Source organism: Schistocerca americana, chromosome X (assembly GCF_021461395.2).
Source record: "Schistocerca americana isolate TAMUIC-IGC-003095 chromosome X, iqSchAmer2.1, whole genome shotgun sequence".
Taxonomy (NCBI): Eukaryota; Metazoa; Arthropoda; class Insecta; order Orthoptera; family Acrididae; genus Schistocerca; species Schistocerca americana.
The window spans coordinates 867,861,497-867,878,297 of record NC_060130.1 but is presented as its reverse complement, the minus strand read 5'-3'; the positions used below and the strand labels follow the sequence as shown (position 1 = coordinate 867,878,297).

Genomic DNA, 16,801 nt, shown 5'->3' with positions numbered 1-16,801 from the left:
AACACTGCATTCATGTAGAAGTCATTTTGCCGCATTATACAGAGTGTAAAGGATAACGCTTTGCAATGTACTACAGTGGTCTAGAAGAAGTCAAGACGAACAATTTGATGTAGGACAGTTGTAGTATGTATTCAGAAAACTACCTCAAATTGGCCTACAAAAACTACCTAAGTTAAACTACTTGCACATACCTGTAGCATGAGATTTTCAATATCTCATGCTCTCTTTGTGCAAACTATTAGTCCAAGAGAAAAAGATGAATAGGACCTTTTTTGTAAGAAATTTAATGTCATTTAATTTTGTACTGGGATACGTTATTGATAGAAGCCATGTTTTTTGAGTTATTCAAGAAAAATGTCCAAAAGTGACCTTCAAATGCACCCCCATCCCCAAATTCAGGATTTCTAGTATACTGATCATGGCAATCCCTCCTATCACTCTACAAAAATGTTTGACTACATGAATTATTTCCAATATTCAACCTTGTTTTGTCTTCATTGACTGAGCTATTTTTGCCACCTGCTTACTGGTGCACTTCCAAATTTTAAAGCTGACATGTGTAAATTTTACCTCACAGTTTTGTGAATTTCAACAACATAAATCAACAATTAAATTATTTTGCTTGTCTGCCCTTCTTACTACAAACCTATTGTGCTTGTAAGGGTTAAGTTTAGATAGAACTGTAAATTTAATTAGTTACTGTATTACATGTACAAAACCCTTTTCTTCTTTTGCTACTGTCATGGGAAAGCTTAAATTAATAATCTTAACAAACTAGCTGAATAAGCATATGGCGTAACAGCCAAGTCAATGAAGACAAAAAAAGGTCGAAAATGGGAAATGATTCATGGAGTCCCACATTTGTATACAGTAGTAGGAGGGAGTGTCACGAACAACATGCCAGAAATCTTGGCTGGTGGGGAATGAGTGTGGGGTGGGGGTGCTTTTTAAGGTCACTTTGTACATTTTTCTTGAATAAGTCAAAAAATGAGATCTCTCTAGCAAAAACTATCTCAGTAAAAAATTAAACTAAATTACATTTCCTACAAAAAAAAAAGATCCTATTCATTTTTTTCTCTGGCACTAATAATTTGCCTGAAGGGAGCAAGAGAATTCTGAAAACCTCACATGACACCCATGTGCTCTACCTCAAATAGTTTTTGTAGATTAATTGAAGGTAGTTTTCCAACTCGACAGATCACAGATGTCCTACATCTTGACTTCCTCTACATTGTTGTGGTAAATTGCAAACAGTTATCATTTACACCTTGATTTGAAAAGAAAATCTCAAATTTCAGACACCCAAAAAATGTTTTGAGTGAGTTGTTACTTCTTATCCTTTGATGTAGCATCAGACTTTGAATATGTTCCTGGTGAACATGTGAGTTGCATGAGCAGCAGTCTTCAGTCACCACTCACATGGAGCAGATCACAAAGCAACTCAGGGATTATTCCCCTTCCAAAGGCTCACATGATCACTGCTTTCCATGGCTCACAGCAAAGCAGATCGCAAAGTGCCCACAAGTCATTCTCCTCTCTGGACTCTTGGCTAACTCACTGATTCAGCTTGCAGCTCACTTTCTTGACTCAGCACCTCTTCATCCAAGTTCAGTTCTTCTGGATATTGTTATTTATCATAATAACAGTCTGTATTTGCACACTTACTTTTACATATACGATAGTGAGTGTCTATACTATTTTTTTTAGTTTTTATTTATTTAATGAGATAGATTAATGCCTTCTGGACCCCTCTTACATCAAACCAGAGATTTATATGTAATTTCCAAACTTAGTACATCATAGTTACTTTTCTAAAGTCATGTTTTTAATATGAGATGTCATCTTCTTCTTCTTTTTCATTTGTTGGGAATTTGCCTGTTAAGCCCTCTTGGTTGAAATTATTGATATTGTCACATTTTCCTTGCTCTTTCTAAAGGTCTTCCGCCCACTAAGCAGCAATTCATCATTAATTCTGGCATTCTGTTGTCTTCCATTCTTGTGACATAGACCTTTGTTGTTCTTGTATTCCTTAACCTATTTATTTAAGCTTTCACTCCGATCTTTTCTCTGATATCAGTATTCATCGTCCTATCAGACAGGATGTACCCTTATAGTCTTCTCAGGAACTGCATCTCCACTGCTTGTGTTCCTTGTTCATATCCTTTTGTTTCAGTCTACAACTCACTCCCAAATGTCATAGTTAAACTTTTTTACTTTCCTTTCTATGTTATTTCACAATAGGACCACATCAGATAAAAATGCAGATATAGGGACCTGAATTAAAAATGGAAGATGCCTTCCTTTTATTTATTTTTGAAGTGTATGGTGTGTGGTGAGCCATGAAAAAGAGATAGTTCATCCCAGTGAATGAGCAGTTCTGCTCCTGTCTCTGAAGAGAATGGTTTTGTCCATCTCTAGTTTGGTAGGCCTGGACATGCATTAATCATTCAACAGCAGCACTTCCTGTAACAAGAGGCCTTCGTAAGCAAACTGCTAACTTTTAACTTCTAGGGCCCTGTAACACACTATTGTGCACTATCAATAGTAGACAGCTGCTCTGGGTAATCTTTGAGTACAATGCCTTCTCCATTCTAAAATACAGTTAGTTCCATTTTTCCTGAAGAATATTGTGACTTGAATATTTTATAGACCACTGATTATGGATGGGTGTTTCTGCTCCACACTCTGTCATTTGAATTGGAGTTGTGGCGTTCGAACAGTGATTAATTTTCTTCAAAAAGCAGTCAACTTCTCTATTGTAGTGCCCCTGACTAATCTCAACAAGTTCTGTCTTGTGCTACTCCTGTGACACAAATCTTGCCTGACTTCATGACAGAAACTGAGTGTCTCATGGAAGACAGTATCATAACTAAACCACAGAGCATATGCAGCCTCATCAATGGGCACTCACTGGTTTGTAATATCGTACCATCTATAGTATATGATGAATCTTCTTGTCTGTAATAGTAGTTAATGGTTGACTTGTACCCACTGCTTTTGTCATACTTGTCCCACCAATTTCAAATATCTCTGTCAACTCAAACACAGAATGACAATCTCGCCACAGACAATCTTAACAGCACTTGGTATTTACTATAAGTGTCACAGACATGTTTTATAGTGCCACAGAGTAATAATATTCATGAATTCATGCACTATTTTAATTATGGTTAATTACCTGGAACTTTAGGCTTACAAAGAATGTAATATGTGCAAGATCTGAACTACACACTGATAAAATTAAAAAATTTGAATGAAGCAGATGGATAAGTTATACAGTAAGTTAAACTGATTAAAATTGGAAGAACTGGCATGCCATTAAGTATGTCCAATTGGTGGGAAGAGGAAATAATTTTTTCACATCATGGTTTAACAATAGACACAGCCTTACACTCACAAAGCAATACAACATTCACCTTGAAAGAGTCACAAAAATTTAAAAAAAATATATCCAGCAAAAATAGGCAGCAAGAAACCCCTTACACAACAAAATAAGTCAAGCACCATGTAATCAAAGTGAAGCACTTCACCCAGTTTTTTGATATGGGGTATGTTATTGGCTTTGCTTTTCAAGCAAACAATGAAGTGTTGTTGTTTATTGCATTAGCCTCAATTGCTATTCCCCGTGCAAACTTGAAAATTCTTCACTGAATGTGAGCAAATAATATTTTCCCACTCTTGTAGCACTAATTATTGTACCCTGAATTGTTCCCCTTTCAATCATATGTGTTTGTAGGATCTTTCTGTGATTGTTGTAATCAGATTTCCAGAGTAAACATGCCATTCAGCCCCAAACAAACTCTGAAAGCAGTTGCTTTTGTGAGATGACCACAATACGGATTACACTGCAGAAGTGTTAAGGACTACACCTTCCAAAATTTCTAGAACCATATGAAGGTACAGGGAAACTGGAGGCTTTGCATGGAGACCAGAAACAGGCTGAGAAGAGCAACATCAAAGAGAGATTACCACTTCTTACAACTTCAAGTTCTTCATAACCGTCACACCACCGCTACTGAAGCACGGAATCAACTCCACCAAGTTCAAGGGGTCAATGTTAGTGAAAGAACTGTTCGAAGAATATTGGAAGAAGCCAATCTTCAGTCCAGATGACCTGCAACAGGTTTGGAACTCACCAGAGAGCATTGCACAGCTCGACTATGTTTCACAAGAGAACATCTTGGCTGGACAGTACAACAATAGGATCAAATGTTCACATATGAGTCATTGGCCTCTAATCACCTGATAGAAGAGAGGGAATCTGGAGAAGCCAGGGGAAAAGTATTCCCCTTGCACATTCTCATCCAGGATGCCTTTTCTGGGTTGTTCTGTGATGGTGTAGGCAGGAATCAATACAGCTGTAAGGATGGATTTGGCCTTCATGGAGCATGGGAACCTTATCTCACATCGGTATGAGGAGGAAATCTTTCTGGAGCATGTTGTGCCTTTTGCTCCATTTATTGGTGATGATTTCACATTAATGCATGACAATGCATGCCCACATGTTGCGAGAACTGTGTGAGAGTTCTTGGATGAAACAGAGATTCTTGCTAACAGCTGGCCTTCTAAAAGCCCTGATTTGAATCCTATAGAGCACGTTTGTAACAGGCTGGGGAGAAGAGGCCATAGCACTATCTAGTGACCCTACAGGACCTACAGAATGCCCTCCTGGAAGAATGGGATATGATTCATCAACAGGACATTGCCACATTCATCAGGAGCATGCCTAAAAGGTTGAATGCCATCACTGCAGCAAGAGGTGGCAATACACACTTTTGAAGATACAAACAGAGGTCTGGAGATCATCTCCGAGGTCTGTGAAGTAAAGTGTGAAATGTTAAACAATGGCAACTGCTGGTTGGAATATCAACAATGTAGGAAAGGACAGACTGCTACTTATTGTAAAGACGACATGTCAAGTTGCAGACAGGTGCAATTAAAACACACTTACACAAAGCTTTCAGCCAGAGCATTCACCAGTAAAAGAGAGATACACACCATTCACACACACAGCAAGCACACCTTGCGCACACATGATCACCATCTCCAGCATCTCGGTTTGGAATGTAACTAACAGACGGGAGCAAGCAGCAATCTGGAGGGGGAGAGGGGGGGGGGGGGAGGAGGAAGTGTAATAGTGTACGGGTGAGGAGAGAGACATACACTGTCTGGTGGAGTGTCAGAGACTACACTGGCAACAAGGCACAGAATCAGGAGGCTGTGGGGCAGGGAGATGGGGAAAAAGAAGCAAAAAAGGAAAGATGGGAAGATGCATTGGCAGAAGGCTGCACACAAACAGGGAGGGAGATGGGAATGGGGAGGAGATGATAGGGCAGAGAGGGTGGAAACTGTTTGATGGAGGGTGTGAGTACAGTATGTTACGTTACCATAGGTTGAGGCTGGGATAATTACGGGAGCAGACAAGGTGCTATAAGGATAACTCCCATCTGCGCAGTTCAGAAAAGCAGGTGGTGGAAGGAAGGATCCACATGGCTTGGATAGTGAAGCAGTCATTGAGATCAAGTGTATGTTCAGCTGCATGTTGTACCACAGGGTGGTCTAATTTGCTCTTGACCACAGTTTGGTGGTGGCTATTCATCGTGATCGACAGCTGGCTGGTAGCTGTGCAACGATTGCAGCAGATCTGGTAAATGACATGGCTGGTTTCACAGGTGGCCCAGCCCCTGATGGGGTAGGATAAACCTGTGACGGGAGTGGAACAGGAAGTGATGGGTGGGTGGATTGGGCAGGTTTTGCACCTGGGTCTTCCTCAGGGATATGATCCTTGTGGAAAGGGGTTGGGATTGGGCATAGCATACGGATGTACAAGGATGTTGTGGTTAGGTGGGTGACACAACACTACTTTAGGAGGGGTGGGAAGTATCTCTGGTAGGATGTCCGTCATCAGGGCATGATGATAACTAATTTCCAGCCCTGGGGGTCAAAGGCACACTCATTTGTGGCTGGTTCTTGGAGGTGTGAGGATTGGGGGTGTGAGGGGAAATTGCATAGGAGATCTGTTTGCGGACTAGGTCAACGGGTAGTGCCTGTCTGAGAAGGCCTTGGTGAGACCCTCAGCATACTGAGGAGCAAGACAGTTTTTGTGACTGCAGGTACGCCGCCCCCAGGTGGCCAGGCTGTATGGGAGGGATTGTTTGGTGTGAAAGGGATGACAGCTATCAAAATCCAGGTACTGTTGGTAGTTGATGGATTTAATGTGGACAGAGGTGTGGATGGAGCCATCAGAGAGGAAGAGGTCAACATCTAGGAAGGTAGCATGCCGATTGAGGAGGACTACGTGAAGTGGATGGGAGAGAAGGTGTTGAGGGTGTGAAGGAATGAAGATAGGGTGTCTTGGCCCTCAGTCCAGATCATGAAGATATCCTCAATGAATCTGAATCACACTAGGGATTTGGTGTTCTGGGAGGCTAGGAAGGTCGCCTCTAGATGAGGTGCCCATGACTGTTCCACAGATCTGCTTATATACCTTCCCTTCAAATGAGAAGTAGCTGTGGGTTAGAATAAAGTTAGTAAGGTCTATGAAGAATGAGGTAGTGGGTTTGGAGTTTGAAGGACATTGGGAAAGGTAGTGTTCAATAGCAGTAAGACCAGGGGCATGAGGGATGTTGGTGTATAGGGAGGTGGCATCAACAGTGATGAGTAGGGATCCAGTAGGTAATGGGGTGAAGACGGTGGAGAGTCAGCGAAGGAAGTGGTTGGTGTCTTTGACCTGGGAGGCTGGATTACAGGCAGTTGGTTGGAGTTGTTGGTCAATGAAGGCTGAAATTCTTTCAGTGGGGGCATAATAACCAGCTGCAATTGGGCATCTAGAATTGCTGGGTTTGTGGATTTTGGGGATCATTTAGAAGGTGGGTGTGCGAGATGTGATAGGGGTGGGAGGGAAATGGATTCAAGTGAAATTCTCTGGGAAGGGACTAAGGTTTTAAGCCGGGATTGGAGTTTGTGTTGGACTCCTGGGATGGAATTACTCTGGCAGAGTTTATAGGTGGAGAAGTCAGATAACTGGCAGAGACCTTCTACCAGGTAGTCACTGCAATTCATACAAACAGTGGTGGACCCTTTGTCTGCAGTTAGGATGATTAGGCCAAGATTTGTTTTGAGGTTGTGTATGGCTGTTCTTTCTTCAACTGAAAGATTGATGTTCTGAAGAAGGGACCTGGGGAAGGATGGTGAGGCTAACCTGAAGGTAAGGAATTCCTGGAAAGTGACTAGCAGGTGGTTAGGTGGGAGGGGAGGAAGGATCACAGTTGGATGGTGGCGTGAACTGGAGGAGGCAGGGTCCAATGATGGAATTAGGGTACTTTTGGTTGGAGAGATTGGCTGCAAAGAAGTCCTTCCATTGTAGGAATTGGGAGCAGGAGAGTAGGTCTTTGACAAGTCCAGCATGGTTAAAGTTGGGTGTAAGGCTAAATGTGTGAACTTTGGATAGCACTGAATGGATAGCTATGAAACTTCTGGGGAGCTGAGGGTTCTGGTGGGAATGTTAACAACAGTGTTATGGGAATGTTTTGGCACTGTATTTGGTGGAGAGTTGGTAGTGAGTTTTAGGGGATGTGGCAAATTGAAAAGGTTGGCTAGGCAGGGTTTGTCTGCTATGAGGTATGGATGAGTAGGAACACTGTGGGTACAATAGGAGTTCAATAGTGGTGCCCCCAGGTGGCAGAAGAATGTCAGCAGGTTGGATAACTTATGGAGGCGGTGTCTGGAATGCTCCTTCAGGTGCTGGAGAGGGAGGGATTCAGTTTCAGAGATGTGAGAGATGCGTGTATGAAATAGGGATTGCAGAGTAGTAGTATCCTGTGAAGAGAGCAGAGGTGATTCTGGGATGCCTGTGCCATGGAGTAGTGTTTTTGGAGTATCAGGTTTGTGAGGGCCAGGTCCTTGCACAGACCGAAAAGGTGTAGGTCATAGTGAAAGTAGGGGTGGGATCCAGAGAAAAGAATCTTTACAGGTAGGCCATTTGGAGGGATTCCATGGTTTAGGCAGCATTTGAGAAACAGGATGTGGGACTGGGTTTCAGCCAGGGAAAGTAATGCTTTTCTGAACTGGTGCAGAAAGATGGAGCAAAGGTCCACTGAGGCAGGAATGGTTTAAAGAAAATGGTAATGATGGATAAATGGGCAAAATATGTGTTGATGGTTATGAGAGGAGCTGGATGAAAGAAAATACATGTAAAGATGCTTGAAAAATATATAAAGACATGCAGAAACACACAAAGATATGCTAAAGTATGCACAGATATGTAAAAATACATAAAACCATGTGAAACCTTGACAAACCAAGTAAACATACACATAAATATGTTGAAAACATTCAGAAATTTGGGAAAAAAGAAATGATGAAGTGTGGGATTGTATGTGTTGCTATAAGTGAAGTGAGAGTCATGGGAGATGGGTTAGGCTGAGGATCAAAAGTTCATGTGGCACAAGCAGGTGTGGGAAACAAAATGCTAAAGTATGTCAGGATGAGGGATAAGGTGGGATCAATAGAATAAATAGAGTTATAACTATCGAAGGAAATAATCTGGAACATCAGATGGTGCATCGACAATCCGTGCGATCACGGAGTCTGTTTTGTGCAAGGATGACCGTTGATACAGCATGGCTCAGAAGTAGATGCGGGTTGGAAGGCGATGAATAAACATAGGAAAAAAGAGAAAGAACAGACACTGAGAAGGGTAATGCTATAGAGAAGAGTAACAAAAGAATACATCGCAGCATTGTAAGATGGAAGAAAGTCATTTTTGAACTGTTCTTCCTAATCCACCCTAAAGCCTGTGTCTCACACCTTCCAGCTGCCATCCATTTTGCCCAATGAAGTGCGTGGCCAACAGGGAGGTTATTGAAGCAGCAAGATGTTGGCTCTGATGTTGATCAGTAGAGTGGTACCATGTTCACATACAGGCCCTCCCAGTAAGGTTGCATAAGCTTGTCACACTGAACAGAGATTAATATTGAAAAACAGGGTTCTGTAACCAAAAGAATAGGGAATAATATGGTGTATTGGAATCCTGAATAAAACAAATCTGCTTTCAGAAAAAAAAGTACTGCATTACTTACTGAACACCACTTGATAAATCCAAAATAGGTTACTTGGAGGGATGAAATATTGCAAACTGATGCAAGTATTTACAAAGCATAACATGCTGTGGTTGTACTATCCATTTCAACTGACACTCTACCTTGAACCCCAAGAATTTGGTGTCTGTTACACATTCTAATAAATAATCATCAATTCTGAATCTAGCATCACTGTGTTTTTTATTCAACCAGAAGCACATACAATTAGTTTTCTTTATGTTTAGAGTTACTTTATTTCTCAGTGACCAATTGCGAACATCTTTAAGGACTGCATCAGCATGTTCTGTCAACTGTTTTGGAATTTTAGCTGTCATCACTACGTTGCTGTCATAGGCAAACATGTTTTTTTCTCCATGTCCAACACACTGTGAGAAATTGTTAAAGCAAATAAGAAAATGGAATGGACCTAATGCACTCTCCTGTGGGATTGCCTCTATTAATATATTTTGTATCTGACAGGTGTTTTACTAGAAATCCTTTTGAAATATGTGATACCTCATCTTGTTCTAGGTACGACTTAAACCATTTCTTAGCCACACCTCTAATTTATTAGCCACACCTCTAATTTATGTAATAATTTTAGGGTGCCAAAACAACTAAGGTCATAAGCACTTGTGTCATAACCTTAGAATACCAATAAGTTGAAGAAGTTAGAAGCGACTATACGTTAAGCCCAATCGACAGAAGGAAAGAAAGCTACAAATCCCCTTGGAGAAAGGTCCACAAAATATGCTGTAGAGACAGTGGAGTTCCCTACCCAAAGAATAATGTCCTTTGCCATACTGCTATGACAGATAAAAAGTCATTCACTAAACTGCTCGATAACTCAGACGGCAAACATACACTTGAACATAAGCAGTTAAAAAAAGTCCGTTGGGTTGGGAAATGGTGAAAAATCAAGGGTTGATGACAATGAGCACAAAGTGGTGGGGAATCACCACTTAACTAATGGAGATGCCTAAAAGGTCAGTGCCCAATGCGCAAACTAACTAAAATGATCTCCTCGTGAGGAGAGAGCCGAGAGGAGGTTGGCCAAGTGATTTGGAGAGGTTTAATTAATTCCTCAGAGCTTGTTTCCGTGAAGAGAAGGCTATTGGTGATTCCAAAGTGACACAATCTGCTGACAGACGACAACATGGAGGAGATTATCAGAAGGAATGGAAGAGCTACCAGGCCAAGGTAGGAGGACTACATGGCGGCAGCTTCAGCAATCTCATTTCCCATCAGACCAACATGACCAGAAACCCACATGAGCAGCATGGTGGCTCCCTCAACAGCAAGCAAGTGGAAGCTTTCTTGGACCCAATGCACTAAAGGATGGGCTGTGTACAGCACACAGACCCTCTGTAGGGCATTGGAGAATCAGAGCATATGACACAATTTAAAAGCCTGTGTTGCTGGATGTGCTGGGTAGCCTGATAGAGGGGGAAGAGCTCTGCTGCAAAAATTTAGCAGTGTTCTGGAAGCCAATATCAGAAATGGTCGGTACCATTGACAAAAGCACACTCGACACCACAGTCGGTATTAGAGCCATCAGTGTACTGAAGGTGCTATTGCTATATTGTGAGTGAAGGTCTAGAAACTTACAGTGATAGATCGAATTTGGAGTGGTGTCCTTGGGAAGTGAATGAAATCCAAGATGAACACAGGCCACCACATGTATCCTAGGTGGTGAAGGGTCCACACCCATCAGTAATGTGGCAGGTAGTGCGAAGTTAAGATGCCAGAGCAGCAGCCGAAAGTGAACCCCTGGAGGTAACTGAGAAGAAGGGCACTTTCCATACTGGCGGTCAAGGGAGTCATTGAAAAAGGAGGCATAGGATGGATGGCTGGGCATGGAAGATAAATGGCATGCGTATCTGCTGAGGAGGACATCATGCTGATATGACAGTGGTAGATCGGCAGCCTCTGCACAGCGACTCTCAACCAGGCTTGTGTAAAATGTGCCAGTGGCCAAACGTATTCCCTTGATGGTGGGTTGTGTTAAGACAGCATAAGACAGATGGACGCGCATATGAATAAATGAAACACCCATACCCTAGTTTTGATTGGACAAGGGATTGGTATAAATGGAAGAGGGTGGCCTGATCTGCTCCCCAGGACTTATCGCTTAGGGCATGTGGAACATTGAGGAACCGGGTACATGGTGCAGTCAGGTACGACATGTGGGAGGACCATGAAAGTTTTCTATCTAGTATGAGCCACAGAAATTTTGTAGTTTCATGGAACTGGAGAGCAACAAGCCCAAGATGTAAAGACGCTAGGAGAAACCCACTGCACTCTGTGAGTTAATGAGCATTGTGCTCTCATTTAAATATATGGCCGAAAGAATCAGCTTACAGAAATTGTGAAACGAACTCTGTCATCGAGGACGGTGTGTCACAAAGGGCGCATATTCACCACAAGATGGGGAAATTCACAGGCGTCTATTGTCTATTTAGGCCTAAGTGCTGTAGTGTGTAAGTGAGACAGACGAGAACCTACATCAAAAGGAAACCCAGTAGAAGCCTTTGTGGCCAAGGAAATGTAGCAGTGTTAAATATGGCAGACCTAAGATCGACCATAAAGGAAAACATTTATGAAAACTATTTAATTCTGTAGTAATGCACGGAATCAAGCCACAGTAATTTTAATCTGCCATCCTCCGTAAATTTTCATGGTGATCCCAATAAAACTTGAATATTGATCATATCTATAATAGTTTAGGATTTACTGTTAAAGTGAAATTAACAAAGACTTGAATCCTAAAACCTGAACGCTTTGCCCGATCTTAATGATTGACATTTCATATACAAGCGCATCATTAAAATGACAGATGTTGTAAATATCAACACTGTAACTTTATTTCTTTAAAAGATATAGTAAATTTAAATTAGCAGTATTTACAGTTAAGCATCAGATCATCATTTCCACCACACAAAACACATTGAATGATGACAGCATGACACCTTATTGAATCATTAGGTAATAGAATATTTGTTGTAATTTTTCATGCATAGTAGTTACTTTTCCTCTTTATTTATTTACCAGAAAGCACATTGGTGCAAGGCTACTGACTGTTGCATTCAAAGCTAAGAAGGAAATTGTTTAGTTTTATGGTAAAATAATTTAACATTTATTATGTAATGGATATTATTGTTACTTTATTTAGAACATGAAAGTGGTCCAGCTTTGATTATTTAAATATGTTAAAATGTAAAATAAGATGTAGCCAATCAGATGGACGGCTTCAGGGAAGGGAACTGCACTAGTCAATTGAGCGACGATTCTCAGCACACAGAAAATGCGGCCGGGGATGGGCAGAGGGAGTACTGGTGCAGATGCGAAGGGGAAAGTTCTGATCGAGACTCCAAAGAGTACAGTTCGGTTGGAGACACCAGAGGGTACAGTTTGGATTGAGACATGAAAGTAGACAGTTGGTCTTTAGGCAGCTAGGAACTGAAATGACTCAGAAAATTTTGCGTTGTGTGGTATTGCTGGACCTAGTCTCTGGGCAGTGAGCAGCTGTGTGCCTGGTGTGAACTCTAACTTTTCGCATAGTCAACAAGGTGGAGAATTGAACTTGTAATTCACGATGAGATTGTGAATGATCGAACTGTGTCAAATGGATATTCACACGAGTGTAACAGTAACTCTAAATATGACCACTTTTGCTATTAGTTTCCTTTCTAAACAAACATCATTCTAACCAAATTGCAACTGTGTGGCCTACATCATTTATGAATCATTAATTTAGTTCCCAATATTATTATTATTATTATTGTTATTATATGTTATGTTAACTTTGTATTTCTCAAACTTGCAATCAGCCAGACAATTTAAACAAAGGGTCACAAGTGTCTAATTTAGGGGGTGTAATGTGACACATGTGGTTCAACCCCTAGATGAGTTTGAGCCAAGACATTTGATGAAGAGGAACAGCATGTGAGCCCAAACATCTTTGGGTTGTTAGCTCGAAATTGGGGGCTCGTCTGGGATAGGAATTTGGAAAGTATTAGGTGAGGGGTAAGAAGCTTGCAAAGTGTTGGAGCAGGATTGGATTTTGGAAAGTGTTAGTTGTGGAATATGAACTGTGGAAAGTTTTAAAATCGGACTTGAATTCTGCAAAGTGTTTCCAAAAGTGTTATCTGAACTTCAATAGGCAGGACCTCTCGCAAAAGTTAAATGAGAGATCAGTTCAGGACTGTATATTAGGTTTCTTTAACAGATGGGAAATTACAATTGTAATTCTCACAGTTGATGACATTCTGTGACCTAGGTCCCAAGTCTGTGGCAGTTTAGGCAGTTTGCGTGGGGGCTCTGAGCTATGAATTTTGCAACAGTTGTGTGCACCGAGCTTTAGCAGTGGTTAGGAGTGAAAAAAAAAAGTAATGCGAAAGAAGAGGCGACATCAAAAGCAGCCAGCAGCGGCATCTTCAATGGCGATTCATCGCGCAGCGGCGGTTGCAGTACTGCAGCAGAGGCTACAAGATCTTCAGCATTGCCTTCAACTGCAACATCAGCAGCAATACCATAGCTTGATCCAGCATGACAAAGCTAAGTACCTGCACTGATAGTGAGATTATGTATGGCTCTGTAGTTCTATCGCCAATAACAGACATCGCTAAAATTAAGCAGTCGGCCAGTTTGTGTGGGTCCAAAAATACTAGTGAGCCGCTTAGCCTGAAGTCAGAGCGGTAGCGCGTGATCGGCGGTGAATTTAGTCCAAAATCAGGCAAGGGAGATGAATTTGGGGGAGACACGATTTCGCAATTAATGCAAATTGTAAGAGGATTGCGATTCAAAATTGGTCAACCAATATGGGTCACGTAAATTTAAAAATTGACTCTGTTAAAACCGATATGGTTGATGTAAATTTAAAAATAAATTCGATTCAATCCAAAATGTCTTTGGTTGTGAAAGATGAAGCAGGTAAACTGGCTAGTGGAATCGAGGAATCGATTGACGGAAAATTAAAAACCATTCGGGATGAAATGGGCAAAATTTCTGATGAAGTTAAGATACTTGACTCTAAGGCAGATCAAGCGGAGAAAAATTTCAGTGATAAGCTGGAGAAGCTGCATGCAGATCTGGGAGGCAACGTAAGAAATTGTATGAGTAGGCAAGATGCTCTAATGGCTGAGACGACAGAGGCTATAAACCACTTGTCCGTTCAACTAGGGAAAGGGGAGAAAGAAGTAGATAAAATACAGAAACAAGTGGAATCTGGAATTAAACTTGAAAATAGTGAAGTTAAAAAGAAAATCAATGAAATAAAAAGTGAACCGAATTCTTTAGCTGCACATCAAACCTCTACAGTGATCAGTGTTCCATGGAGAACTTGGGATTGGTCAAATGTTTTGCAGACGACAGGAAATATCACCCAGTAAATTTTCTAGCAGCATGCAGGGATGGTTTTATAAGGGGAATGTCTGATGAGGTGAAGATAAAATTCGTGAAAAGACATTTGGAAGGTGAGCAGCAATTGTGGGCAAATATACACACTACCTATGAAATACCTGAAAGCAGTTTCCTGAACAAGTTCTGGAGTAAAGCAAAGCAAACGCGACTCCAAAATGAGTTTCTGAATGAGCCAACATTTAAATATGGGAACGGGTCAATGCGAGAATTTTGTAAACTTGAACTTGTGAGATTAACGCACGTAAAACGTCCATAGGGAGTGCTTACTGAAATTACGATGTTGAAAAGGCGGTTACCAAAAAATTTGCAGTGGGATCTAGTGCACAGTCCTAGCAACTCAATAGATGAATTTTTGGACTTTGTAGAAAAATTAGAATGGGCATAGAAATTTAAACTGTAAAGTAAGTAGACAAATAGTTTTCAGAGTGGAAATCATAACTACAGTCCGAGTAATCAATATTAAAGACATCCAGGAAGTTATCAACAAAATGCAAATGGCAGTTTTGATAAGGGAAATGGTAACAGGAACACATCCAATGATAAATTTCAAAAGAGTAATGGGAACAGATACTTTCATGACAGGGACTGTCACCAATAACATAGATTTGAGGGACCAGCACCTGGCAAAATGAACCAGCATAATGGGAGATCAGGAAACTAAGTTTTGCTGCATCTCAGGTCCGGAGATGGCAAAATAAAGTGGCGACGAATAGGACATGAGTGAAGGAAATGTGGTAGGTGTTAACAAATCAGCAGAAAGGCATCAGAATATTGAAATGCAATTAGTAAGAGATGAGAATCAAATACGTAAATTTGCAAATCAGATCGTACGTCAAAGGCATAATCCTAAGATAATGAAAGATAATGATAAAGGCGATGATGACGATTTAGGGCTAAATGATTTGTTTTATGAATGTGAGACGAAAGAGTGTGTGAATGTTAATACAATGAAAGATTCTATGTGCCAAAAGGGGCTGAGGTGGAGCTGAATTTGGTGGAGTTAGATGGTAAAGAAAATTCTAAAGAGGTACTAACCATCTGTGACGATTATAGTGATGAATGTGATGATGTCTCAGGTGATAATGTGACGGGGAAGTTGTTAAGGAGATTAATAAGGGCAGCGTAGAATTAGTCTCGCCAGCTGTTGATGAATTTGTGTGTGTATCAGACGATATTGGTGAATTATTTTTGAAGGAAGGTAGTAGTGATGGTTTATGTGCTGAAGTTATGAAAGTTGAAGCTGCCGGTATTGATATTTCAGAGGAAGACATCTGTGCATATCTTTCTACTAATGGAGGTGAATCCCAAATTCTGAATGGATCTGTGGATCTTGAATGTTTGTTTGAGAATGAGTGCAGATCTGAATTTGATGTGTGATCTGAAATTAATGTGGCGCAGGAGCATGTAGGAGATGAAAAGGTATTATGGCCAGGTTTAAATTAAAACACAGCGGAATTTAATGGTACTGTTGATTCTGAAATTGCACGACGCTGTAGCTACAATTTATGTGATTAACGGCAGAGAATGGTGAAACTATGAACGGTTTTTATATTGGTGAATTGTTGATGGAGGGGAAATGAGGTTTTATGTAGTGAGTTGTATGATGTATCAGCGGCTGTTGAAAATCCTATTTGTAAGGGTGTTTGTAATGATGTAGAAGTAAAAAGTAATGCTTTATTTCATGATAATGATGTTGTAGCTACTAATGTCAATAATTTTAAGTGAGAATACAGTGAGTTTGATTCTAATATAGAAAGTGATATTTGGACAGAATGGTATCTCAAGGAGAAATGTGATTTTACTGTAACTGATTGGTGATGGTATGGTAGAACGTTACGATCGTTATTGCCTCATTTGTGGACTCTAGAGGAGTTTAAGATAGTGAGAGGTCTAGAAGGGAGAAAAAATGAAGGTGGGGCAAAAGAAGCATTTAATGAATTATTTTGGGACGAGTACAAAATTGACGGGTGGATCAAACAGGATATGTGTACTATAGAGATGGATGAAAAGGGGAAACTAGGTTAAGAAATAACTGTATCTGCGTTTCGATTATGAGATTATTTGGAGGGGTAATTTGCAGTGTTTTATTTCAGGATTTATTGTAGCTTGTTTGTCGTTTCATTGCATGAGGATTTTTTTGGCACAAGGTCTGTGCAACTATAGAGAGATAGTTTAGACGCACATTTGGGTGCGAGGAGGTCAGAGAACTCAAATATTTGGTGAACAGTATTGTTATAACATCAAGTTGAACACATATATTTCAGAGACGACACAATACATGTAAATCACAGATCAAGTAG

General features: G+C 40.7%; 1 protein-coding gene across 1 annotated transcript in view; it reads right to left on the bottom strand.

Moving 5' to 3' along the window:
* LOC124555451 (coiled-coil domain-containing protein 77-like) overlaps positions 1 to 16,801 on the bottom strand; it is a 197,905-nt gene that overhangs the window by 15,829 nt on the left and 165,275 nt on the right. The gene's annotated exons all lie outside the window — the stretch shown is intronic.